The 26,161-nt window shown below is 44.8% G+C and overlaps 1 protein-coding gene and 1 long non-coding RNA gene across 2 annotated transcripts in view; both read right to left on the reverse strand.

The window, feature by feature from the left end:
- Tcf7l1 (transcription factor 7 like 1) overlaps positions 1-26,161 on the reverse strand; it is a 153,612-nt gene that overhangs the window by 114,566 nt on the left and 12,885 nt on the right. The gene's annotated exons all lie outside the window — the stretch shown is intronic.
- On the reverse strand, positions 1,035-25,886 carry LOC125356233. The gene is made up of 3 exons (XR_007211837.1): positions 25,721-25,886; positions 12,382-12,386; positions 1,035-1,055 (listed from the first exon to the last, which is right to left on the reverse strand). It is a non-coding gene; the product is annotated as an uncharacterized LOC125356233 (long non-coding RNA).

The following is a 26,161-nucleotide window of genomic DNA, read 5'->3' on the forward strand; positions in this document are numbered from 1 at the left end:
AGCTACTCCGCTACTCAGATGGCTAAGATCTGAGGATCAAAGACACCCCTGGCAGGACAGTCCAGGAGACTCTTGTCTCCAATAAACTCAGAAAAAGCCAGACGTGGTACTGTGGCTCAAAGGGTAGAGCTCTAGCTTTGAAAGAAAGAATCTCAGGGACAGCATCTGAGTTCTGAGTTCAAGCCCCAAAACCAGCATGGGGGAGAGGGGGTGGAGAAGGCCAGTTCCCTTGGGACTTTTGGAACCTGAACCATGAAAAGTGGGTGAGACACACCTTTCAGGGGCTAGAGGGGAGAGGCCTCCACATGATTAAAAGAAGTTAACAACTGAGAATAAGGAAGAATTCTCCACTGTGGAGCTGCCCATCACCAGAAGTTGTCAAGGCCTAAGCTCCTGACCTAGGTATGTGGGGAAGTAAGTACTGAACAACATCTACCTGCAGGAACTGTGGGCTTAGAAGCTTCCAGATCTCACTTCCGATCTCAAAGACATGAGGGCAAACACACAGTCAGTGGAGGATGCTTGTTCCCAGGGCCCGAGACACACACAACAGCCACCCCAAGACTTCTGGTGGTATTTCTTCGCCACAAAGCAAGTCAAGGATGTCCAAGCTCCTTTTGGAGACAGCTAAGCTTTAGGCTCCCTCAGTATGCTCTACAACCATCATTTCTTCACACTTCTACCATGGGCAGAAAGACCAGGTGTGCCTTTCACCACAGCAAACAGGAGATGGCTCCCCAGAAAAGTGTGTAATTATTTCATCAGAAGTAAGTCTGGGGGGCTGGGAATGTGGCTCAGCGGTAAAGTGCTTGCCTAGCATGCATGAAGCCCTGGGTTCGATTCCTTAGCACCACACAAACAGAAAAGGCAGGAAGTGGCACTGTGGCTCAAGAGGTAAAGTTCTAGCCTTGAGCAAAAGAAGCTCAGGGACAGTGCCCAGGCCCTGAGTTCAAGCCCCAGGACTGGCCAAAACAAAAACAAAGAAGTCTGTCTGTCTTCATGAGAATTGTCTCAGCCAATCTTCTATTTCACTTTCACACACACACACACACACACTCCCCCCCCCCGCCAAGAATTGGAGTTTGCACTCAGGTCCTAACCCTAATTTTAAAACTGGCCTCAGATCATCTTTCTTTTTCTTTTTTTTCTTCAGGGACAATAGCCAAAAAGAAGACTGACGTGATCCAATCTGGTGGGTGACATTGGAGGAGAGAAGACCCAGCTCCAAGGAAACCGCAGCGGGCCTGCCCTGGACATTCAGAAACCCTTAATCACACTTCCATATCCTGGCTCGCATTACAGTCTACCTTTTATTTTTTTTAAATCAGGCTTACAGATTCACGCTTCCTGTCCTTCCCAGCTTCCTATTTTCATTTTCTTTTTTGTCAGCTCACTACTATCTCTGCAGACAATGAACACACACAACACAGAGGCAGTGAAAAAAAAAAATCTCAACTAAGTTACCTGCTAATGGCTATCACCTTGTCCATGGGGAAATCAGAAGTTGACAAGTGGACAAAGAGTGAGGTGAACCTCATTGTTATGGATTCAGTTATCTCAACCCGCACCCCGCCCTCCATTCCTAACTGCCAAGGCTCAAGTCAGTGCACAGCAGGCAGGAAGCCTTTGTCCCAGTAGCTCCTCATGCTTCTCGTGGTATGGGGGTATCAAAGGTCCTGCTGAAGGGTGGCCAGCACCTGCTGCTACACTGTGGAATTTACACAAGTGGGCCTGGTCAAAAAGGAAACCCACGATTTACGTTCTGATCAAACCTCAGGCTATTTTTTCAGCTAGGTCAACCATGAGCTTTCAGGAAATAACAATGGAAGTAAAGCAAGCTTCGAAATGATTTAAACCTGATCTCCTCTCCAAAGACCATTGCACAACTGAGCAGGTGCTTCCATTCACATCTCCCTTCTTCTCCTGTTACAAGGCAAAGGGCTTGAAACTCCCAGACACCAAATCAGCCAGCATTCAGAGAACTACTATGTGTGGAGTTGAACAGGATTGGGGATAAGACACTATCTGTGCCACACACCACAGTTATAGTTTGATTGAAGCCATAAGAGAATATATTACCAAAGACAGAAAATCATATATATGTATATATATACATACATATATATATATATAAACAAGAAAATATACACTTAAATAGTGTAAGACAGCAAAGTAAAAAAGGCCTGAGGAGTTGACCTAACATGAAGCCATGAGAGAGAAAGGTTGGGTTGGGTGGTGACTAGCGTTTTATTAATCAAAGAAAAGGATGTCTTAGCAGGGGGGAGTGCAAGAAAGCTAGATGCCCTTAGAAGAGGCTGTAAAGGAGCCAACTGGGTAAGAGTGAAGACTGAGGAGAAAGGGGTTAGGGAAGAAAACTGTTCCACAGGGAGGCCTTCAAGTGCAAGGTCAGTGAGTTTAGACTTGATCCACAGATCCAAGTATAGAAATGCTTGCACAGAAAGGCCACAGAAGCAGTGCAACTCTACTTTCTTGGGAGAGGGCAGTGTCTATAGTAGGGCTTGAACTCAGGGCCCTTGGGCTCTGGCTCAGTCTTTTCATTTATGGCTGGTGCTCTACCACTGGCACCAAGAGTCCTGGCTTTTTACTGGTTAATTGGGAAAACACAGTCTTTTCAGATTTGTCTGCCCAGGCTGGCTTTGAACTTCAATTCTAAAATATCAGTTTCCTATATAGGTAGGATTACAGATGTGAGCCACCAGTACCCAGCTAAACTCCATTCAAAGTGGACAATGATAGACAAGACTGTGTGTGTGTGTGTGTGTGTGTGTGTGTGTGTTAGGCCACATTGCCCAGTTTAGAAATCTCATTAGCAGTTGGATGCAGTGGCTCCCACCTGTAATCCTAACTACTTGGGAGGCAGAGGTAGGGACAAAAAAGCAGGGGATTGAAGTTCTAGACTAGTCAGGCAAAAAGTTCGCAAGACTTCATCTTAACTGGTACCTGGGTGAGATGGTATATGTTTGTCATCCCAGTAGTTCAGGGGAACACAAATAAGAGGATCACAGTCCAGACTGGACATGCTGAGATGTGCATACCACTGAACATGATATGGGGTACGAGGTATATGATGGCTAATCTTCATGGCCAACTTGACTGGACCGAGACATAAGGAGATTAGTAAAGTACACATCTGAGTGTATCTATCAGACACATTCCAAAGACTGACAAGTGGAAGAGCAACTGAAGGGCAGAAGATGTGGGTGTGGGCAGCAGCATCCAATGGGAGCTGGGGGCCCGGATGCAATAAAAATGGGGAGAAGTAGAGTGTGCAAGCTCTACTCTTCCTGAGCACAAAATGCTGCTGCTGCTAGCATTATCTGTGCACATCAGACTCCAATGTCTTCAGTCTTTTAACATCAACTCACACCAGTGAGTCCACGTGGGGCCCCAGGCATTCAGCTTCAGATTGGGGCGGGATCATTGGTCCATCATTGGTCTCCATTGTTGTGAGACTTCCACTGTCTTCGACTAAGCAAGTTAGAAAGTTATCTGGCTTTCCAGTGTGTAGAGGGCCATTGAGACTATCCACCCTTCAACTGTAACTCAAACTAATAAATCCCCTTTTAAATGATATTGTTTCATTTCTGGAGAACCTTGTCTAAGCTAAGGACACAGTTAACTTCCAGTAGTAACGAGCCTTGAGGTAAGGGCTCTGCCCTTACAGGAAGGTCCAGGAGGACAGGTGGGAGCAGTAAAGACCAGAAACTAGTGTCCTATGGTGGCACCAGAACTCAATAAACAATAAAGGATATGTTTAGGGCACTGTAGGGTAGGAGGAGACAGAAAAGGATGTCCCAATAGGCTACATGCAGCAGTTATTGAATATCAGCAAAACTAGACATGTGTGGTCCCCATTCTTGATAAAAAGTTGTTAGCAAAGGAGATATCACAATCGTCCTCTTAGAGATGACAAGACTGAGGTTTGGAGAACTTGGTCAATGCTGCAAAGCTAGCAGTCAGTGAGATGCTCAACTCTAAGCCCAGATCAGCCTCATTTCCTGGGTCCTTCTAACACTTGAATCATATGGAATCTGCTAATCATCAACTATTTTTTACCTCCCCAAACAGCTGCTTGCTATAGCTTTTAGAGAGGCTTGACATTCCTAATATTTACACACACAGACCCTGGGGAGGCCCTAGACAGAGCAGACGCTGTCACTCGGGGCTACTGAGTCTTGCAAGGACTCAAGCCTGGCTGTGATCATCCTAGGAGAACTGGCTCAGGCCAGTCCTGGCTCCCCTATCTGGATCTGAATATCCAGGGGTGAAGCCCATCAGCATTTGGGCTGGGGACAGTCCAGGATGCAATTCAGGTGTCCACATTTGCTAAGCAGACCCTCTATGGCTTGGACAATACCTCCAGTCCCTTTTACAATTTGTTTTTTTGGTGTTGTTGTTTTTTTTTAAGGTAAGGTCTTGCTTGATGCTCAACAATCCTGTGCTGCAATCCTCCTACCCTGGGCCCAGACATCGTGCTTCTCTTGGCAGCTAGGAGAACAAATGTATGCCATGATGCCCAACCATTGATGGAGATGGAGTTATGCGAGTTTTTTGCCCTAACTGGCATCACAATATCCCCTGTTCTCCATCTCCACCTCCAGCTCGGATTAGGATTACAGGCTTGAGTCACCATGTTTGACTCCATCTTCCTTTTGAAACAGCACCTTTACATCATTCTGACCCAATGCTTCCCCCAAAAGTCTGAAAAGCCAGCCACCTCGTCATTCCTTTGGCAAATGCCAAACTAATTTCAAAATGCACATATTCTAAGTTGTCCTTAGGCCAGAAACTGCTGTCCACAGGCCACCTGAGGCCCTCCCCTGGAGGGGGAGCCAAGGGGGGGTTACGCCATCACACCCACAGTGCACTGGCTTCTGGGCAGGCAGGATATTCCCAGAACTCCATTCCAGGGAGGTTTCTAAGACACTAATTTTTCTTTCTTGGTTTATTCAAAACTAAGACCTTGATGATACAGAAGATTCTCTGCTTCAAGAACCAGAGAGAACTCTGCAAGTCTCTAGAGAGCAGCCAGAAGACAGTGGAGCAGCTATTAAATACGAATCTACATTCACACTAGTCTTAGAACAAGGACCAAGGTAGCCTGGGACAATTGTAGATTTGGCACTCCAAAATATGAACACAGTTACTTGATCTGTCACTTTTTAAAAAAAAACATCTCAATTCCCTATATGGCTCAATTTTCTCTTTTCCTTGCTCTCTCTTTTCTCTTCCTTCCTTCCTTCCCTCACTGGTACTGGGGCTTGAACGCAGGGCCTTTTACTCTTGCTTAGCCTTTTTGCTCAAGGCTGGCACTCTACCACTTGAGTCATACCTCCACTTCCGTTTGTTTTTTTTTTTCTTTTTCTGACTTAATTGGAGGTAAGAGTCTCTTGGGCCAGGTGTTGGTGGCTCATGCCTGGAATCCTAGCTACTGAGGAAGCTGAGATCTGAGGATCACAGTTCAAAGCCAGCCTGTGTAGTGAAATCTGTGAGACTCTTCTATCCAATCAACCACTGAAAAACTAGAAGTGGAGTTATGGCTCAAAGTATTAGAGCACCAGACTGAGCAGAAAAGCTCAAGGACATTGCCCAGGCCCTGAGTTCAAACCCCATGGCCAACAACAACAAAAGTCTCTTGGATTTGATCTCAGCTTCCTAAGTAGATAAGATTCTAAGTATGAGCCCCTGGCACCTGGCTCCAACTTTATTTTGATTAATATGCATGACCTGTTTCCTTCCATAATTAATTTTAGTCAAAGATTGCTTATTTTATTTAAAATTCTAGGCTTGGTATCTTCTGCAAATGAAGTCTACCTATGGGAGACAGTATCTAAGACAGCTCAGCAGAGTGAAGACAGTTTCCCTCCTTGTGCTGAGAGACAGCAACTGCTGGATTAGCCACTGGGGTCCCATCTTCCTCCCTCTGAAATATTTACCTTTCAAGTCTACCTGGTCATGACCTAGAACCTCATTTGAAGAAAGCAAACTTTTAGTAAAAAATAATAACAATAATAGTGTTTATTTTGCTTTTCAATTCTGATATTTCACAGTTATCTCAAAATAATTTTAGCTTACTATCTCATACCCAAGAAAAACCTAAACAGTTAACTAAAATATTCTGATGGCCAGCCCCTGACATTCCAGGTTACTGATTGTTGCAATGATAAATTCCAGTCTGCTTTGGGAAAACCTCAGCTCAAAGACCCAGACCAGAAGTGCTTGATGCACTAGGAGGGAGCTGGCTGGCTGTATCACTCAGCTAGCACTGAGGGGTAGCAACGACATGACAATACCGCTGCCCGGGAGGACAAAAAACAACACTGGTCCCTGCCCTCACCTGGCTAAGGATACAAGACCTGCAGGGGGAACAACATAATACACTTTGTCATGTTCAGGAATCACACATGAATAAATAAGCGATCATTTATATGGCAGTATGATTACATAACAAGCCAATTGTGCTGACTACGAGGCCCATATGAGAACAGATGGACGTGGGCTGGAAGTTCAAATCCCACTACCCTGAGAACAGGTAGACTAATCTGGCAGTTGGGTCATGAAAGCTAGGATTGTTAGGAAAAGGACAGAATGTGGTAGGATGACGTCTGAAGGAAAGGGGTGGGCAGTAAATGTGGGGAGTGGGTGGTTTCAGAGACTACTGACTGAAAGCACTGGCTGGAAGGGAGGCTGAACTGATGCGATGAGGTCAGATGTAAAGGTCTTCAGAGGTGGATGGGAAGGTTTAGATGTGTGTGTGTGTGTGTGTGTGTGTGTGTGTGTGTGTGTGTGTGTACAATTGCAGCTCTCCTAAAAGCCAAGTGACAAGATAACAATTCTTTTGGAAGATGGAATTTATCCTTCATGGGGAGATCAGCTGAGATAAGCTGAGTAGAATAGGCAGGATTTCTGTCCTGGGACTGTGGCCACCCTGGTCTCCTGCTCCACTTTAGTTTCAAGCACTATATTCATAAGTGACTTGCAGGTCTCCTCTGATAACCTGCTCAGAGTTGTAAGACAGGCAGGCTGTCTAAACCCAGTTTGGCCAGGCAGTGGATAAGGCTCAGGGTTGACAGTACCTAGAATTACCAATTCCCTGACAATGTGATACCCTCTCCATTTCAGCCCTTGCCCCACACCTCCCAGGTCTACTAAGTGCCCGCAAGGGCTGTGTTGAGCCAGCAAATCAATACACCCTTCCCTCTCTTCCTTATTTTCAACCTTATGTTGAAACAGAACTTAATGCTGTTTTCCTTATTCTACTCGTTTCAGAGCTTCACTGGTGTATGAAAGATACGCCCCGATCTACATGTACTTAATAGACAAGTCTGATGTGTGGGTGTGTCAAACATACTGGTGATACCATCACCATAATCAGGATATAATATATATATATAATATATATCCAAGACCTTCAAAAGTTTCTTTGTGTCCCTTTACTTCTTTGTGTTATTGTAATGGTGACAAGATAAGTTTAACAATAAATCTACTTTTTATTTTCTGGCCAGTACTAGGGCTTAAACAGGATTTTGCACTATCACGTGGATCTTTGCTCAAACGGGTGCTACAAGAAGTGGAGCTGTGGGCTGGGGATATGGCCTAGTGGCAAGAGTGCCTGCCTCGGATACATGAGGCCCTAGGTTCGATTCCCCAGCACCACATATACAGAAAACGGCCAGAAGCGGCGCTGTGGCTCAAGTGGCAGAGTGCTAGCCTTGAGCAGGAAGAAGCCAGGGACAGTGCTCAGGCCCTGAGTCCAAGGCCCAGGACTGGCGCAAAAAAAAAAAAAAGAAGTGGAGCTGTGGCTCAAAGTGGTAGAGCACTAGCCTTGAGTACAAAAGCCCAGGGACAGTGCCCAGGCCCCAAGTTCAAGCCCCACAACTGACAAAAAAAAAATCTCAAATGGGTGCTACACTACATAAGCCACACCTCTACTTTTTGCTAGCTAAGTGGAGATAAGAATCCCTTAGATTTGTCTGTCCTGACTGGCTTCAAACCATGATCCTCAGATCTCTGCTTCCTGAGTAGCTAGGATTATACACAAACACCCAGCTCTACGTCGTGTGTGTGTGTGTGTGTGTGTGTGTGTGTGTGTGTGTGTGTGTGTGTGTGTGTGTGTGTGTGTCCTGGGGCTTGAATTCAGGGTCTGGACACTGTCCCTGATCTTTTTTTGCTCAAGGCTAGCCACTCTACCACTAGAGTCACAGCTCCACTTCCGGCTTTTTGGTAGCTAATTGACCTGTGATCCTCAGGATCCTCAAATTTCAGCCTCCTGAGTAGGGAGGATTATAGATGTGAGCCACCAGCACCCAGCTCTAAGTCTACCTTCTCAACAACATTAAATGCACAATATCATATTGATAATTGTAGGTATTATTTGTACTGCAGATGTCTTCAATTTGTTCATCTTGGATAGCTACAACTTTAAAAACATTGAATATGATCTCCTCATGTCTTCCTCTCTCACAGGCAGTCATCACTCTCCATTCTGCTCCTCTAAGTCTATTTTGTATTCCTCGTATAAGTAAAAATCACACAATTAACGCATGTCCTTCTGTGGCTGGCTTATTTCACTTAGCTTAATGTTTTCTGGGTCTATCCAAGTAGTCAAAAATGGCAGAATTTCCTTCTTTTCTAAGATCTAATGACATTCCACTATATGTCTATGCCACATTTTCCTTGTCCATGTGTCTATGGATGGACATCTCGATCATTTCCATATCGTGGCTATTGTGAACAGGCTGCAACATACTTTAGGGCATCTATCTCTTTGAGACTCTGCCTTCAAATTAATATACACATGGTAGTGGGATTGCTGGGTCACATGGCAATTTAATATTTAGTTTGCTGGAAAACCTCCACTGTGTTCTCCATGGTGGTCCTTGCAAACTGCTCTTGTACCACATATTAGCTCTTCCTGCCCAAGCAGCCTCGCATGGCTAGACAGCCAGAAGAAAAGGTGGCGGGGAAGAAGGTTTTAAGCACAGAACAAAACACTGTCTCACGATAAAGGTGAGTACCTACCTGAAAACATCAATCAGAGTAACTTTTTTTAAAAAGCGGCAATTAAATAAAAATAGAAACCCATGCACTATCATTGCCCAAAACGGAAGTGATGAACCCCCAATACACTTTAAATACTGTTCCTTCGTGGATGGACAATGGAGTATCCCACTTACTTAGTGATCCTGGTTTACTAAAGGGTACCAAAGAGACAACAGACACATGACTGGCTTTAGGAAAAGGCCCTCCTATCTTAGTCTTAAGTGTGCTCTGGGATTCGTATTATCTTCCCTGATACTACCATACCTGCCTTTCCCAATATGAGAGAATGAGAGACAGCAGAGCAAATATTGTTCCATGCTCAGCCAGTGGGGTCTGAACTCACTGTACTCAGCACCGTCAGTTCTGGTGTACATGATAAGGGCGGAGCGCAGTCCCTATGCCCACCAAGCTACCACCTTTCCCCACAACTGTCCCATCTTCCCAGGCTCTGTCCTCTCACCTCTGTGTGGTCTAGAGCCCTTTTCTGAGTATTTGGCTGGTGCCTTATTCCCTGCCTGTTTCATTTCTCCTCCCAAGCCCAGAGAATCAAACTCTACTCCCAAAGCTGGACTAGAGCCTTCCTGCCTGCGATACCTAAGCACCATCGCTACCTCAGGCAGATGCTCCAGGTCCAGGGCTCTGCAGACCAGCCCTGCAATGAAATCATTGCCTCTAGTCCTGAAGCCTGACAGGCAGATGACTCAGGAGGCAGATGTTACAATCGCTACTGGGCCTTCAGGCTGGAAGACAGTTTAATGGAACTGAAAAGAATTCACTATAGCATCTGCCTCACAAGCAACTTTCAAAAATGTTTCATAAAACAGTTCTGTACTATGATTGTGCTGGTTACACAAGTTTACAGATAGGCTAAAACTACACACACACACTTGCACATACAGTTTACTTAGCCCTAAGGAGCCATAAAGAAAAGTTGCAAATAAACTGGACTCTGGTGGCTCACGTCTGTAATCCTAGCTACTCAGGAGGCTGAGACCTGAGGATCGTGGTTTGAAGCCAGCCTGGGTGGGAAAGTTTGTGAGACTCTTATCTCCAATAAACTACTCAGAAGTGATGCTGTGGCTCAAAATGGTAGAGTGCTAGCTCTGAGCACCAGGCTCAAAGACAGTACCCAGGCCCTGTGTTCAAGCCCCAGAACCAGTAAAGTAAGCAAACAAACAAACAATTCTATTCCTAAAGATGATAGTCACAAGTACTGCTAATATCATTATGCAAATTTCTGGTTAGTGAAAATAAGAAGTAATTCTTTCTCATTCAAGTTTTTGAAAACTTGGTCCCTGAACTAGTATGTCAAGAACCTCAGGACCAATCAATCCATAACTATATTCACAATAGATTCAGCAGCTAGTAAGATACATAACTGCCATGGAATCAAACACTACTTCCTTTCAAGCCCTGTCACTCCCTCCTGTTGACTAGCAAGAATGCATTCATATTCCAAAGAAGTACCATTGCTTTACTGTTGCTCTATCAAATCCCTCTTATCCCAAGAGCTGTCATATCACTCCAAGTGATGTTTAACACTGGCATGTAACTCCAGCTTTCACCTGGGGCAGAAGCCGTCCGCCCTGCCCAGTTCATCTCTCCATCATCCCTGCTGCTGTGCGGAAATAAGAGCAATTTGATCCATCCCTGGGGGAAGCTGACCATGAGCCGTGGTCTTCCAAGTGTTCAAGCCCAGAGTCAAATGTCATCAGTGGGCACATTCTTGTTGAACACTGAAACTAGCTCTGGGCTCTGTTCTTTGAGCAACTTAAGAGCAGGAGTGGGTGTAAAAAAGAAAATTGAATAAGTAGCTCTACATATTAAAAGCTGCAGTCAAGGAGACAAGCTTGGCTCCTAGGGACTGAAGTATATTCCCCACTAAAAAAGATGTAGCTACATTACCAAGGGTGGAATTCCATCTCAATAAACCCGCCATAAGTCCAAAATTTTGGAAGTTGTAAATGCACCTCACCTACTACACATGCTAGCTTAGTACTAGAATCAGTTGTTTCCCTCCTTGATTATGTAGGGCTGACACAAAGCTGTAGCTTGCTGCCCCTGACTGGTATTGTAAGAGATTTTCACATAGCAACATTAGCTCAGGAAAAGGTCAAAATTCAAAGTATGATTCCTATTAGATGCATCATTTACACCCCACCTTAAATTGGCTCTCTGCTTGCTAGAATCCTTCAGCCTGTGATTTGATTTGAAAGTTGGAGTCAGGTGCCGGTGGCTCATGCCTGTAAGCCTAGCTACTCAGGAGGCTGAGATCTGAGGACTGTGATTTAAAACCAGCCTGGGTAAGAAAGTCTGTAAGACTCTTATCTCCAATGAACCCCCAGAAAACTGGAAGTGGAGCTGTGGCTCAAAGTGGTAGAGCGCTGGCCTTGAGTAAAAAAGCTCAGGGACAGTGCCAGGCCCCACAAGCGACAAAAAAACATGACAACTTTACCAGCAGCTATGGTCTGATGGGGGGGGGGGGGGCCATCACCTCAAGAGAAAGGGATCTTTTCAATCCCTTCATTCAAGTGTCAAGCAAGGAGTTTTAGAGTGGAGCAGCGCTACACAAACTTGGCTGTATATCAGAAGCCCCTGGGGAGCTTTTAGAAAATTCCACCCGAGCTTGGGCCCCACCCCAAACCAGCTGAATCGCAATCTTTGGGGTTGGGGGTTGGGCATGAACATTTTTTAAAAACTCCCCAGATGATTCTAATGTGCGGCCAGGGTTGAGAGCCACTGGACCTTACGACCTCTGAGGGCTTTTCCTTCTCAGAATCCAGCGAGAGTGCATTTTGTGTTTATCTTAGTGGTTCTCGGAGCGTGCTCCAGGGCTGCCTGGCGTCTGGTTTCACACAGGTTCAGGCTAGGGCACCCTTCGTGCAAAATGAGTGGATGAGTAATTCTGATGAACAGGGTTCAATGGCACAAAAACAAAGTTTAAAAATATAGCCTTTTTGTTAACTACGCAGGAGGCGGAGACCCGAGGATCACGGTTCAAAGCCAGCTCAGGCAAGAGGGTCCATGGAACTCTTACGAACCTCTGAAAAGCTAGAAACAGAGCTGTGGCCTTGAACAGAGCCAGCCTTAAGCAGAAAAAGCTAAGGAACAGCTCCAAGGCCCAGAGTTCTATCCCAATAACTAGAACAGAAATAAATAAACAGCTTTCTTGCTCAACAACTCAAAAAGCTTTGGTTGCATATGAAGTACAATGTGCCAGGAGCTCAAAGATAACCAGAATCCAATATGCAGAATTCTGGAGACTGACAGTGACATTCCAGAAACAAGCTGGCAACTACTACAGAAAGTGAGGAAAACTACTCCTGACCTACACCTAGGAGCCCTAGGATCAGAGAGCCGAGGTGCTGCCCCAAGGCCACTGTCAGCTGACCCTGAAGTTGACCTTAAAGGAGAAAGCAGGCTCTACCATGGGGATGAAAGACTAAGGGAATGCTCTCGACTCACGATGGACTGCAGTGGCTTTGTTCAGCTAGAAATAGACAGGCATCTTCAAAGACAAAGAAAATCTGAGAATCACTGCCTGAGTGAATCTTGTAATCTGGGCTAAGCAGTACTGGACTTCCAGGAGGGGCTAGCTTCTGCCGGCCTCAGAGGAGCAGTCTCTAGTACTAAAGGGAAGTCGGTCACCACCTTCAAAAGGAGTCTTCGATAAATACATATACAGGATCCTACAACCCAGAGATTCTGAGAACAGGGTCAGTCATCTGTACTTTCAACAAAACAAAACACAGGCCAGGCACTGGTGGCTCATGCCTGCAATCCTAGCTACTCGAGAGGCTGAGATCTGAGGATCTTGGTTCAAAGCCAGCCCAAGCAGAAAAGCCCCATAAGACTCTTATCTCCAATTAAGGACTCAAAAACCGGAAGAGGAGGGCTGGGGATATGGCCTAGTGGCAAGAGTGCTTGCCTCGTATACATGAGGCCCTGGGTTCGATTCCCCAGCACCACATATACACAAAATGGCCAGAAGGGGCGCTGTGGCAGAGTGCTAGCCTTGAGCAAGAAGAAGCCAGGGACAGTGCTCAGGCCCTGAGTCCAAGCCCCAGGACTGGCCAAAAAAAAAAAACAAAAAAAAAAAAACAAAAAAAAAAAAACCGGAAGAGGAGCTATGGCTCAAAGTTGTAGAGCACTAGCCTTGAGCAAAAGAGCTCAGGGACTGTGTCCCTGACAGTGTCCAGGCCCTGAATTCAAGCCCCATGACTTAAGAAAAAAGAAAAACAGGCTTCAAGGAATCCTGAAGGCAAATAATTTTCAATCTGGAGGGAACTGAGAGCTTCTGTCTTCAAACCTCATTTCTAAGGGCAGGCAGTCATCCAAGCCCAACAGCCTGGTACCTGATCGCCTTGCCTGGCCTGCCTCGTTAGACCCTCAGCCTCTGTCTTCCTCCCTCGCTGGCTCCACACGAGCCTTTGAGTTGTGCCTCAGAGGACTGGGCCTAAGCACTCTTCTAGTTCTGGCTCCAGCTCTCAGGTGACAGCCCAGCTAGGGGTTGCAGACCCCACAAGTGAATTGCTACAAACCCTTGGTCCACACACACTGTACTCAAAGGTACAAACACTGTGTGTGTCTCAAAGGGGCTACCAGCACCTCAGGAAATCTCCCCTTTCCTCTTGGGCACCCACCTCATCCCTGGAGGCAGAAGAAGTCAGGCTTGTACCAGTAGGGAGCTCCAAACTTGGGGAAATTTCCTCAGGGTACCTCAACTTGCTCACAGTTCAGCCCACTGTTCCCCCCCCCCCCCTTAAAGAAAAATGAAGCCTGCAGGCTGACTTCTGTTCCTCTCCAGGAAGAGAAGGGCTGATCATTCAAGTTCTGGTGCCAAAAGCCAAACACCCACATTACATTTTAGAGACTTTATTTACCTGTAAAAAGTATCCTGAATTCATCCAGGCCCTCCAAGTCACCAGAGAATCTGAAAATTTATCAGGAAAACTGGGCAACTGCACAGTTATCCTGGAGGTTCAAGTCAACACTTAATTAAATGAGAACCATCCTGTTCACGAGCTGAAGCTGGCGCAGTAATCGGGAGGACGTGGGCAGGGGGAAGTAGATTTTTCCGAGGGTAAGGCGGATGCTAAGCCCTTAGCTATGGGATACTGGCATGGTCCCAAAAGCCAGCCCACTGAAGACATTTTATGTCCATGAACTAATGGGCTGCAGTCATAATACTTCCATGCAGGCAAAGGGTACCTAGATGCATCCCAATAAGCAATCCCTTCTCTTAAACCTATTAAACAGGAATGGTATGTGAGTCCTTGCCCAGGTTTGTCAATAATCTGTGGAGCAAAATTAAACTTTTCTCCCCCCAAAGAGGCATATTAGACTTGAAAAATAAAGGCAAGACCCAGAGCCAGAGTCAAGAATTGCCTGAGCATTTTTTCCAACTCCTCTTTTTCAACCTGAGCACCCTCTAACCTACAGTGGTAATACAGATATTTATTCAAACTTGGAATTCTGTGTCTTGGAACACAGCATCTTGAAGCACTGAGCTAAGAGAAGCTTTTTGGGTTTTTTGTTTGTGTCAGTACTGGGACTTAAATTTAGGGCCTCCGGCTCTTAATTGGCCTTTTCTGCTCAAGGCTAGCACTTGAGTCACACCTCTAACTTCCAGCTTTTCACTGCTTAACTGGAGATAAGAGTCTTGAATTCGTCCGCCCCAGGTGGCTTCAAACCAAGATTCTCCGATTCTAGCCTCCTGAATAGCTATGATTACAGGCATGAGCTACTAGGGCCCAGTTGAAAAGCATTTTTAATATGAGCACCAAAAAAAGGGGTGGCGGATGGCCAGGCACCAATGACTCAATTGTAATCTTAGCTACTCAGGAGGCTAAGATCTGAGGATCATGGTGCAAAGCCAGCCCCAGCAGGGAAGTTCATGATACTCTTATCTCCAAGTACCAAAAAAAAAGCTAGAAGTGGAGTAGTGTGGTAGAATGCCAGTCTTGAGTGAAAAAGCCAAGAAAGAGCAAAAGGCCCTTAGTTCAAGCCCCAGTACTGGAAAGAGAAACAAAGGCAGGCAGGCAGGAAGGAAAGAAAGGAGAGAGAGCAGGAGAGAGGGAGGGAGAGAGGGAGGGCAAGCAGGAGGGAAGGTAGGCAGGGAGGAATGTAGAAGTGTTTAGGTAGAGAGAAAGAAGTATTGGTTAGAGATAGGACATGTGGGCCTGGGAATATGGCCTAGTGGTAGAGTGCTTGCCTCGCATACATGAAGTCCTGGGTTTGATTCCTCAGCACCACATATATAGAAAAAGCCAAGCGGTAGAGTGCTCAAGTGGTAGAGTGCTGGCCTTGAACAAAAGGAAGCCAGGGAAAGTGCTCAGGCCCTGAGTTCAAGCCCCAGGACTGGCAAAAAAAAAAAAAAGAAGAGAGAGAGAGAGCGAGCTAGGAAATGTGACTAACCATGTGACTCTCCCTACTCAGGCACATGGGCTTTGAACCCAAGGAACTGAGTGACCAGTGTCTGAGGTAAACAGGGAGCGAGGACCTCAGTAGAGCCCTGGAGACTCCACAGCGAGGCCCCCTACACAGCTGGACCTTTGTGCAGCAGAGTGGACTAGCCCTGCCCTTCCCCCTATGCCTTCTCTTGGTCAAGAGCCCTGGGCCAGGAAAGCCTGATAGATAATATGACCTCAAATTTCTTCAGGGCTTCTCTCTTTCCTGACAGGTCAAAGGTCAGATACCCCCAAACAGGGCTGGCATTGATATGGACAGCAGTAAGTAAAACCATTTCCCCTCATACTTCACTCAAAGCTTCCGAAGTTCTAACAGCCAGTTGTCATCCTTGGGTCTCCAGGGATCTGTCTGGAGAAGTGATCATAGCATGCAGATAACCACGATGTAGGTAAGGACTGAGAAAAGCCAATGGAGGGACAGGTGTCTGCCTCACCAATCCCCGAGTAACTCAGAGCAGCCAAGATCTAAATGGGGTGGGGGGTTGCGGCTGCAGCCTGAGGCCCTGAGCAAGAGGGCCTGGACCATGCAGGGTGGAGCAGTTCCTGAGGCCAGGGTCTGCCTTAGAGTCAGGGCAGCAGCTGAAGAGAATGTGGGCCCAAGACCTGCCTGCGACACCAGTGAAAGGGAACTAGGCCAGAGGAAGCCCAGGAAGCCACAGGAACATCAGGAAGGGCTTCCTGTCTGGAGCTTCATCTCTGTCCTTCCAGGAATCCCCTATTCCTGAAGCCCACTGCTATTTATTTGGACAAGGCTGGCCCCCCCTTCCAGGGCCCTGCTAAGCCCTCCTCCACCACAAAGCCCAATTGTGCTTCGGCAGGCCTCCCCGCCAACACGGAGACAGAAATTTGCCCCAGGGAAGACAATTTGTACCAGAGATGAAGAACACAGTCAGATTTTCAGACAGAGAAGATCTTCATTAGGGTGGAGCACAACCTTCTAGGGGAAGGCAGAAAAGGGAGTTGTTCCTGGCTTGGGTGGTGCCGGAGGCCCCGCAGCAGGTGAGCTGTACCTTTGGGTCTCTGGACCTCCTCCAAAGGACCAGGCCATGCCAGAGGCCTGAACTGGGAAACAAACGGGCATGCTCTGTGTTCCAACTACAGAAAGGCAGAATGACTTTAAAAATTAAAAAAAAAAAAAGCAGGACAAGTAAGTGAAAAGTAGCTTAAGCTACAATGATTTTCGGCTATTCAAACAGGGTGATTGCATTAGGGTTGAACGTGGGATTTCTTCCAGTCCCCAAACCTCTCTTGGCAAGAGGTATGATTAGAAATTATGTCTAATAAGCTACTTTCCCTCCCCCTCCTTCCCCCACCACCATCACAACCAGAAAACGGCTTTGAAAGCCCACAAGAGGCTGGGCCCTGCTCGTTCACATCTGTTATCCTGGCTACTCAGGAGGCTGAGATTGGAAGATGGAGATTTGAAGCCAGCCTGAGCAGAACAGTCCATGAGATTCCGTCTCCAGAATAACAAGCAAAAAACTGGAACTGGAGGCATGGCTCAAGTGGCAGAGCTCCAACTGTAAGTAAGCAAGTGAGAGCTTGAGGCACGAAGTTCAAGCTTTCCCAAAATAGCCACCCCTCCAAAAAGCCCACAGGACAGAGCTGCTCCTATGTTCTGAAGCCCCAGCCAGCAGGGACAAAGAGGCACACCGAAGCCATTTTTCAGGAGCCCAAGCAGGAGTCTTGAGGCTCTAGGTGGCTATGGAGGGCCGCTGACTCTTACTTCCCAATACACCACCTGAGGCCAGTGCCTCATTCCCAAGAGGAAGTCTCACAGGGGCAGAACCTCCAAGGAATCAGCTCCATGCTGGCTCCTTCCTGTGGAGTTCCTGCTTTCTCTCTCCTCCACACAACTCTCTCCACCCCAGAGGGCACCTCTAATATCCATGCCCCCAGCCTGCACAAATGATGAGTAATTATACTAATTGCCCCTTACCTCCCACTAACTCTAAGACCTCCCCTGAGTAGAGGGAGGGAGGAAGGAAGGAGGCTGGAGGAGAAGTTAGGAAAGCTAACCAGGGTCTTTCCATCCTGCGCCATCCCACCTCACTCCTTCTTGGCCTACACGAGCTTGACTGACTACCACCATCATACCTCCTCTTCACTTACAGACTCAGCAATCCTATACACTCTGGGCTGTACAGCTCAAGACCTCCTAGAGACAGAGTGCAGGCACTACTGACCATTTCCAAAGAGCCAATGAACGTATCCACTTGCTGGAAGGAGCACGCTGGCTCCTCCAGTTCAGCATCTTTACAGTATAGACCTCATCCCTAGAGGCCCACACAGCCATCATCAGGGCCCCAAGGGAGGTGACGCCACAAGAGAGGGGCTGGGGGAACCTGGGTTCTAGGCCTGGCCCTGGATTGCTGAATGCCCTAGGGAAGGATATTGACCTCGATATGCCTTGGCTTCCTCTTGAGTAAAGCAAGGATAACCTCAGTCCCCACGAATATCGTCATTCGGAGGACGGAAGTAATGAATGCAATAATCCTCAGGAACACAGGAACGACGAAAATTGTTACTCCTGCCAAGGCAGTGTTCATAGAGAGAAGCAGCCCAGGTTCTGGTCCTGTGTGGCTTCTCATGAACTCCATGAAGTTAGGAACTCTCTTGCCTTCTCTGAGTCTCAGGGTCTTCAATCACAGAACTAAAATTCCAAGAGTATCTCAGAGTCTCATCTGACAAAGAAACACCTTCATCTGTGTATCTATTCATGTGTATGTGTATCAGGGTTTTTCAATCTAGGCTATGAATACTGGGGGCAGGTAACACTTTCTTTTCAAGACTGACCTGTATATGGAAGATGGCTCAGCACTATCACTGGCTTCTGCCCCCTAGATGCTAGGAGTATATATATGCCCCGCTCCCCGCCGCCCCCCGCCACGTGCTGAAAGTGGAGCGAGGGTGATGGTGTTAGTATTCCTTGTGATGCAAACATGAACATACACACACTCACCCGCCATAGTCTCTGATACAGTTGACAGTGAGTGGAGTGTGAGTGAGAACTGAACGTCCGTGTACAGAGCCCTTGAAATGTGCTCATGGAAACTTCACAGGGTTCAAGACTACATGTGTGCGCGCACGCACACACACACAGGATTTCAGAATTGTTTCTATCTGTGGCGCAGTGGCTGTGCTCGTAAAGATGCCTGCAGACTTCCTCTGGCATATACATACAGAGTCCCATTGAGTGCAGCAGCTCGCTGGGCCCCTAAGCTCCACACCTCTGCTCAAGAATGTGCTGGGGGAACTCAGCCTGGGGGGGAGAAGAACACAGGGGGGTTCTGTGTGCTCCCACCCAAAACCTCACCTTGAGCACGCTGGAGGAAAGGAAGCAGAGCTGGGGAAAGCAGGCTGTGGCGGTCACTCCTGAGGCACGGGGGCGGGGGGGGGGGCAGGGGGAGTGGGGTACACTCTGCTAAATGTGCGACTCCCTTTGACTCAGTGAGTCTGCCCAAGCTTCTCAATGTGCTACTATTTTCTTAGCTCAGAGGAGCTGGTAGCTTGGTGAACAAGGTTGTACACACAGACCGGAGACCCACCTTGCTAGAGTTAAGAAAATGAATGTTAATGATCGAAGACATTTCAAAAAGGAGGGCTGGCCAAGTGGAGGAGGGAGAAGGGAATGTCTGCTTTATAGAGAGCTCTGTTTATCCAGAGGGTTGAAAAACAAAAGAATCCTGAACTCCCCTTCTACCTCATTATGACTTCTTTAACATTTGTTTTTAATTTATCCGAGATCATAATCTTCACTAAGGACCATACATGAGTCAAACTTGAACTTGAAAAAGCCAGGGCCTTTTGTTCTGCCTGTGTTAATTAGTGTACAAAGAAGCATCTGATTTCTTCCCTCCCTACAGTAGGAAACACTGGTTGCCATTGAAATAACTAAGGAGGTTAGAAGCGGTGCAGACAGGCCAGGTGGCTAACGGGCCTGGGACAGGTATCAGGAAATGAAGGTTCTAATCTTGGCTGATGTGCCTGAGACAAGTTATTTCAAACACTGTGCCTCACTTTTGCATAAAATTGACAGTCTCCTGCCAGCTGGATGCACGGAGCAAATTAATGAGCATTATGAAGATCTATATAATTCTCCTTTTTGTGTGTATGAAAAGGAGGTACAAGCCAGTCGACAGTAGCTCACATCTATAATCCTAGCTACTCAGGAGGCTGAGATCCGAAGATAGAGGTTCAAAGCCAGCCCAGGCAGACACAACTCAGACTTTTATCTCCAATTAACCAGCAAAATGCCAAAACTAAAAGGGTGGATCAAGTGGTAGAGCACCAGCCTTGAGTAAAAAAAGCCAGGCAAGAGTGTGAGGCCCTGAGTTCAAGTCTCAGTATGAGCACCAAAAAAAAAAAAAGTTCACAACCTAAAGACTCTGTGGAGCATTAGCTTTGTGAGATGGACTTAGAAAACAGATTCCTGTTTCTTACCACTCATTCAAATATTGGCTAAGCCAGGCACCTGTGATCCTAGCTATTCAGAAGGCTGAGATCTGAGGATCATAATTCAAAGCCAGCCTGGGCAGGAAAGTCTGTGAGACTCTTATCTCCAATGAAACTACTCAGAAAAATCTGGAAATGGTACTGTGATCGAGTGCTAGCATCGAGCAAAAAGAAGCTCAGGAAGAGAGCTCAGGCCCTGAGTTCAAACTCCAGGACCAGCAGCAAAGTCTTCTATATGCCTGGTGTTGAGAATGCCGACAGTTACTGAACAAAACAGACTCACTTCCTGTCTTCTTCAGTGAGTTTAGAACACGAATATGTAATGGATAATGAGGCCACATTGTTAGCCAACAGTGAAACATGCTCAAGTAAGTACAAGAGAGCTGAGAATTTACAACAGGGACCCAGGAGTAAGGCTGTCTGTCAGGGAAGTATGGGGTGAGACCTAGACATGGGGAGAGGGGCCGTGAGTGGAGGGGAGAACTCCAAACACAAGGAAAGCCTTGGTCAAATGAGCCCCAGGAATCTGCATAATACACTCCCCTCTGAGGGGGCATTATGGCACGTTAAAGGCCTGAGAAGTCCTGCAGAAATGAGGCTCAGTGTATTCTACCTAATAATATCCCAAAGATGTTGCTCTGGGAGGTAGTGATAGAGGCACTATTGTTCTAACCTATAAGAAACTGCAGCCTAATACAAAAGCCCTTGTTCCTATAACTGGAAAACTATCATGTGTCCTTTCAGAACAGCCAAAATACCTTGGAGTTGCTAATGTAATTCTAAAGTATTTTCCTTGGCACAGGCCTGTGAAAACATATGGCCTCCACAACTGTGCTCATGCTCCCAGCATCACAGATGAAGTTCACAGGCACGAACAAAGGTCTGCCTCTAGTTCAGACCTCTGCTTCGTTTATTTTCCAAAGGATATACGGCCTCAATTCTGAGATGAATTGAAAACAACTTTCATAATAAGCAAAATGAAAATGATCAGCGACCAATATCAACTTATCAAAAACTTACACTGGACCATATCAGAACTGAACAATGATTTCCCTTGTTAGCCTACAACTGTCTAGGAAGAAGACAGTTTTTCACTATTTATTTTATTACATGCTGTGCATAAAAAGGAGGGAAATAGAAATAAATAATATCAGGCCTTCACACATGAGCAGAAAGAAGGCAGACTTTGTGTACAAGGCACCGTACCAGGAAAATGGTGATTAGAAAGAGAATGTGACCGCAAGGGACCTTAAGAATACAAATTCTCAAAAAGTAGCCACCCAAAATTTAGTAGAAAGTGCTTAAACAAATACACGTACAGCTCCACAGGAGAGTGCTTGTCCAGCCATGAACGAGGACTGGGTTTGATTCCCGGCACACAGTCAACCAATCAATCAATCAATCAAATCACCAAGCAATCAATGCCTCAGAAATGGTACTATGTAGAAATGGAATTTTATAGTGAAATCCGGAAAACCCAGAACCACCACATTGGAGCAGTAAGTTCACTTTAACAAAGCACTTACTACGTGTCAAGCATTGTTCTGCATGTATATGTACAACCTTATTTAATCTTTGCAACTATGTAGTAGATCCCAGGAATCTATGGCCTCAGAAGACTAGAAGCATGGCTCCCAGGTATCACGCCAGCCTAGCAAGTGTGAGGACCTGAGTTCAAACCTTAGTGCCAAAAATATAAGTAAATAAAAGTTTTAAAATATCATGTGCATGTGTGTGCTGAAATCTATAATTTGGTAATTTTGTTTTGAATGATCAGATGTTCTTCAGGTGACAAACACCTAATAATTAAAACAATATGAGCATTAAGGAAATGAAACATATTGTTTGGATTTGCTGTCATCATGTGAATATGCTCTTTTACAAACAGGCAACGCCCCTCATGAAAATTTTGTGGGCTTTAATCTGTTGAAATGCTATCAGGTATAAAAACATACATGCATTTTTTTTATTGAAAGAATAAAAAGTATGAATGACTTCATAAACAGAACAATTTTCTCACACAATTGCAATTATCAATCAATAGGAGAATCAAGATAGTACTAATGTTAAGGATACGTGAAAAAAATATGACATCATGTTAGAGCAAGTAAGTACTTACATGTTTTAAAATTACAACCAATTTACTATATTTTACTTCTAACCCCTACAGAATTGCTAGGTATCCTCAGAAAATTAGCCAGAATAAACTTTAGTGGCTATATGTGCATGCTAGTAAATTAAATCATGGTCCCTCAATAATCTTGCCCAGTAAAAGAAGGCAGAGTTCCTTCTAGAACTAGCTGGCTTTAGGTCTGGGACAGGAAATATTCAAGTTGGGCCCAGAACACCCTGTTATACCAGTATTATGTCCAAAGAACTCAAGAACCAACTTGTAGAGACTCCAACCAGCTAAAGATGAGACACTTTGAATACCAGCAAGGATAATAACTGCAATAGACTAAAAGACATTAAGCAGGCTCAAATCTGTAAATGTATAAAATACCTTTACATTCACTGGGCATCCTTATAGGGTAATCGAAACTAAAAACAATGAGTCAAGCACTTGAATTGCTTTTACCATGATGTGGAGCAGAAGTTTGTAAACTTTTTCTGTAAATCTTTCCATTCTGTGGGCCACTTATGGCCCCAATCACAACTACAAAACTGGGCACCCAGTAAAGCAATGCATCCTTAAATAATATGCAAATGAATAAGCATGCGTTCTAATAAAACTTCTGTGTTCTGTGTTCTAATAAAACTTCATTTACAAAAACAAGAGGCATATTGGATTGGCCTAACAACCTTCCTTGACTAACCTCTGATACAATGTAAATAGTTGGTGATAGGTCATTCCATTCTTTAAAAATATTACAACAGATGAGTGAAACAGAAATGATACAAATTATTACTATTTTGAAACTAGAAGTGAAGTAGAGGTAATGGGTGCATCTGATTCTTAACAGCAGAGGGGCAATCAGAATATCTATGCAGCTGCAGCGGTCTTACAAATGGAGAGAAATGTAGTTCAGTGGATGAGTGCTTGCCTAGCATGACAAGACCCTGGGTGGGGTGGGATGGGGTGGGGATGGAAAGGTAGCCTGGTGACGGAGAGAAACATTGAAGCTTGATGCTGAACCTAGGCAGAATCTCAGCACTCAAGAGATGGCAACAAGAGAATTCCAGGCCAGACCAAGCTACATAGAGAATCTAAATCTAACAATTCTTAAGAACTGCAGGGGACTAAGAAACAGGTCGAAAGACATTTTGGGATTGCAGTTAACAAAATCCAGACTTCAAGGAACTTCTTAGTCATCCAGATAAAAACCTAATTAGGAAGTTCTTTACATCCTTTGAAGAATACAGAGCAGAATCTCAACTCTGATAACATTACACAAGGAAAATATTCTCCAACATTAAGTACTATAATTTCTTGATAAATCACCTTTGATCTAGACATAATAAAGACTATAAACAGTAAAAAGAAGCTATTTTTTATTTTTCTTTTGTGGTGCTAGGGCACTCTGTGCCTGGCACATGCTGGCCAAACACTATATCTACAACCCAGCCTTGTTATTTTTTTAAACAAGGGGACCCCCCCCCCAAAAAAAAATCATCCTATTCAGTATTCACAAATCTGATAGCAATGTGAAAACTATTATTCCTGCACTATAATGTTCATTTTTTTTGACCATTTGACAACCACATTAATAATAGTTTCTGGCAAAAAAAAAATCATTGTGCCAGTGGGTCAGAGTTTGGTAAGAAATGGGATATTTATATTGTCTCAAAGTTATCTTGCATAAGATACTAATTAAGAAAAAAGAAAATGGTAACTTTGTTGGAGAAACTTGTCAGAATTTCTTCTGGCAGATGAGAAGGAGGATTAAGGCAGGATACTCCCTGAGTAGCCTGGGCTAACCTCTTGATTTTTCTTTTTTGTCCTCCCTGTATGCTAAGATTACAGGTATTCACCACCACCAAACTCCTGGTTAATAGGATACCAACCATGATCAAAATTAACATCAGCTATAATGAGGGGAAAGTAGATGGTGTTGACAATTCCAACTGAGAATACCACACTTCCTGTCCAAAATATACAACCTGAATCGACTTATAAGGTCATGAACATTAGAGACACAGGCTGAAAACTAGACTGTTCTAAGCTGGAAGAGATACCAGGCTCTGGTGCCTCACACCTGTAATCCTAGCTACTCAGGAGGCTGAGCCCTGAGGATCTATCTCCGTTCGAAGCCAGCCCAGGCAGGGAAGTCCATAAGACAGACTCTTATCTCCAATTAACCACCAGAAAACTGAAGTGGCACTGTAGCTCAAGTGGTAGAGTGCCAGCCTTGAGCAAAAGAGCTCAGGCAAAGAGCACAGACCCCAAGTTCAAACCCCACAATCAATAAAAATAAAAAATAAAAATAAACTGGAAGAGACTAATGAAATAAGATAATTAAATGCAATGTGATCTTTAGCTCATCTGAACCAAAGAGTACTTTTTTCTCTTTCCTTGTTTGTTGTTTTGTTTTTGTTTTTTGGTGCTGAAGATTGAACTAGGCATTTCACAAGTGTTCTAAACAGGCACTGTCAGTGAGCTACACCCTTAGCCTGCAATTTAAAATTATATGTATTTCCTATTGCTACAAAATAAATCATTAAAATCTTAATAAAGTCTATAGATGAGGCAAAAATAATGCCTCTGTTACCTTCTGATTTGGGTAATTATATGGTAGTGAATGTCCTCTTATTTGTTTTGTTCTGTTTTGGCCAATACTAGGCTTTGAACTCAAGACCTCACACTTACTAGGCTTTGCTTGCTCAGATGGTGCACTACCACTGGAACCATGCTTTCTGCTCTGCTTTTTTGCTGGTTATTTTGGAGAGTTATCTGCTCAGATTGGCTTCAAATCTCAAACCTCCAGATCTCAGCTTATATCTTCATCTTATTTAATACTCACACATATGCTGTTCAGTGGCACAAAAATAATCCAGCTACTTGAGAAATCATGTTCCTGGGCACTGTGAGTGTAACTTATGAAAATGCATTTGGAAATTAAATGTATATGTGTATACATATATAATTTATGTATATTATATTTAGTATTGCATAAAAATTTCCACTTATAAAGTATATAAAAGCACAGACATACACATACCACCCTGATGATAGCTATGTGATTAAGATCCCACATAAACTCATGATTATATGGAAGTAATATATAAGCTCTTGCAAAGAGAACTGCCAACCATGCAAATTCAAAATCTGTAGGAAATTCTGATGCTATCATACCAATTACTTTTAAGCATCTCTGGCTCCTCCTCTGACTATAGAATTTAGCCATTTCCTATAAAGATGTTTTAAAATACTACAAGGATATATCTGCCTAAACTGTTGGTAACGGTGGGTGTGCTGAAACATACATGAAATCTGAGCACCAGAGGTAGAAGGATCAAAACTTCCAGGCCAGCCAGGAGCCCGTGGCTCATGTGCCTGTAATCCTAGCCACTTAGGAGGCTGAGATCTGAGGATCACAGTTTAAAACCAGTCTAGACAGGAAATTCCACGAGATTCTTATCTCCAATAAACTTCCAAAAAAGATACAAGTGCAGCTGTAGCTCAAATGGCAGAGTGCTAGCCTTGAGCAAAAGAAGCTCAGGGACAATGCCTAGACCCTGAGTTCAAACACCAAGACTGGCATGCGCATACACATGCATGCACGCGTACACACACAAGTTAAAAAAAAAAAAGTTACAGGCCAGCCTGGGCTACATAAAGCAGCAAGTCCCTGATTCTAATTAATTAATTAACTAACTAATAAGTAGATACATGACTAATTAAATCCCTGCTCACTATACATCTTAATAGTACTACTGCAATCTTGTAATAATAAATTATTTTTAATGGAAGTGGTGCTGTAGCCCAAGGTAGCAGGGTGCTAGTCTTGAGCAAAAAAGAGGTCAGGGACAATGCCCAGGCCCCAGCCCAAATTCAAGCCCATGACCAACAACAACAACAAAATTATTTTGATAACATCTTTCATTTCTTTTTTTAAAACCTAGAAATCTTTTTTCTTGACATCGAAGAAGAAATAATGACTACATCAAAATTATGTATACAAGAATATTCACACATACAAAAAAAGAGCAGGCTGATCAGGATTAGGGAGTAA

This window comes from Perognathus longimembris, chromosome 8, assembly GCF_023159225.1.
Source record: "Perognathus longimembris pacificus isolate PPM17 chromosome 8, ASM2315922v1, whole genome shotgun sequence".
NCBI lineage: Eukaryota > Metazoa > Chordata > Mammalia > Rodentia > Heteromyidae > Perognathus > Perognathus longimembris.